Raw genomic sequence first — 2,382 nt, forward strand, 5'->3', positions numbered from 1 at the left:
AATAAGAGGAGTCTGTTATCTATGTAGCCGTGAAGAGATTGTTCAGCACTAGGTTATTGATAATGACTAATCATCCTTTCACTGGGCTTTATAAAACACATGTTTAAGAACCAATAAATACAGTATTGCAGAAAGTGATGCATATATATATGGAATAGTAAAAGAATTAAACACACACACACACACTTGACCTGCTAAATTGGAGCTGCAAAGTCTTTGTGAGAACAATTTATTAATAGTGGCTCCAGCATGGACTACAGATGGTTTAGATTTATTAATTGAAATGTCTGATATTTTTTCTAAATTAAACTAGAAAATGTAGTTTTTTTTTTTTTAGGGCTCCACAAACAACAAAAATTCTGCTTCTGAAATCTCTTGATGTCTATTCTGCACGTAGAGCAAACAAGCTGCCCTACATGTGTCACTTATGAAAGAAGCCCTTAGTTGTTTCTTTAAAAAAAAATATATATATATTTTTTTTAATGTCAGCCATGGATTTTTTAAGAACCAGAAAACAGGAAAAATATTAGTAGCCTAAATGAACCACTAGAGGTCACTTCTAACTCCGGAGTAGGTTTTAAAACTGCTCTCATTGCATTACTCACACAAACACATCTGTCAGCATTAATTGTTTCTTTTAATATCTTGTGAAACTATGTAATAATATATATCTTGGAAAGTTTGGGAAATGGAAAGAAATCATTTATTATTCCACTAGGCAAATAATTTCCTCCCCTGCATTTACTCTCCACTAGTCTCCTAAAGCCATTTACTCTACTGTTCCTGACCTTCCTCTTTTTTTCTTTTCTTAATATTTTGTGTATGTATGTATGCATGTACCTATTTTGGATAAAGACTGAGAGAAATTTAGAGTGGGGATAGAGAAGCAGAGAGAGAGAGAGAGAGAAAACTGTAGCACTGTTTCACCAGCCTGCAGATAGGGACTTAGGGCTTGAACCTGGGCCCTTGCACACTGTAAATTGTGCACTCTACCAAGGTGTACTACTGCTGGGAAATTGTGCCAATGCAGTCACATCTGCCATGTTGTCCCCTCAGGCTACTGCTAGTTCCCTGGAGAGTTGGGACATTCTCGGAGTGCCTGTTCAGCCATGTTGTGCCCTCAGGACATTGTCTATATCCCCGCGATATCTGGAGTGCTCTGGTTACTCCTCCCCCCTCCCATTCTCACGAGAGTTATCATCCTATCCTGGAGTGCTATGGTTACTCCTCCCCCTTCCCATTCTCCCGAAAGCTACTCCTATAAAAACCCTTCGTTTTCCGCACCTGGTTCTGTTGCCGGCACTCCAGTCTGGTGTTCAGATGCAGGAAAGGTTACTGCGTGAGGCGGCCATTTTCTCTACCTCCACGTGGCCCAACCTGCTTCTCTAACACCCAACTCTGAGGTGCCAGCTCGAATAAAAATTTGTGTTTCCTCTTCGCTCCGGACCCTCTCTCTCTCTCTTCTCTGCGGCCCGCGCTCTACAACATACTACCACCATCCAGCCCCTGGTCCTGTCCCCACTTTTGCCAGCTCTTACCTAGGTTAACCTTTCCCTCTCTCCACACTGAGAAAGTTACTCCAACAATTCTCTTTTATATCTCCTAAAAGGTCAGATTGCTCCTGTTTTTGCTTATGCTTCAAACAGGCTGTTTCTCCATTCTTGAGGTGGGTGGTAAGACATTTTAGCCCTCTTGTTCCCACTCCTCCAGCTACCTTCCTGTTATTTTAATTTTTAAAAAAGATATTATTTATTTACTTATTCATGAAGAGAATAGGAGGTAAGGGAAAGAACCAGGCATCACTCTGGTACATGTACTGCCAGGCTTTAACCTCAGGACCTCATGCTTGAGAGTTCAATGCTTTATCCACTGCACTACCTCCCAGACCACACTCCCTGTTATTCATTTCCTTCCTACCAGTGTCTCCAATTTTTTTTTTTTTTTACTAGGTCCTCTTGCCATCATCATCATGTTCTAGGATCTGAACCCTCCCCCAACCCTGAGTAAAGACTTTGGTGCAATATACCAAATCAATGTCTCCAATTTTTATCCACCAGCTGATTATTTATTTTTTTATTATCTTTATTTATTACTGGGTAGTTACAGGGAGAAACTGAGAGGGAAGGGAGAGATACCTGCAGCCTTGCTTCTGGGGCTCCCCATCTGCTGGGGGTTCACTTCACAAGCGGTGAAGCAGTTATCAGGTATCTTTCTCTCTCCCTCTCTATCTCCTCCTCCTCTCTCAATTTCTCTCTGTCCTATCCAATAAAATAGGGGGGGAAAATGACCGCTAGGAGCATTGGATTTGTACCCAGCAATAACCCTGGAGGCAAAAAAAAAAAAAAAAAAAAAAAGGAAGGGATGGGACACAATTCTGGTGGT

General features: G+C 41.2%; 1 pseudogene; it reads right to left on the reverse strand.

Annotated features, from left to right (window-relative positions):
* Nucleotides 1-334: 334 nt before the first annotated feature.
* On the reverse strand, nt 335-445 carry LOC132533648 (U11 spliceosomal RNA; annotated as a pseudogene).
* Nucleotides 446-2,382: the final 1,937 nt, after the last annotated feature.

Source organism: Erinaceus europaeus, chromosome 16 (assembly GCF_950295315.1).
Source record: "Erinaceus europaeus chromosome 16, mEriEur2.1, whole genome shotgun sequence".
NCBI lineage: Eukaryota > Metazoa > Chordata > Mammalia > Eulipotyphla > Erinaceidae > Erinaceus > Erinaceus europaeus.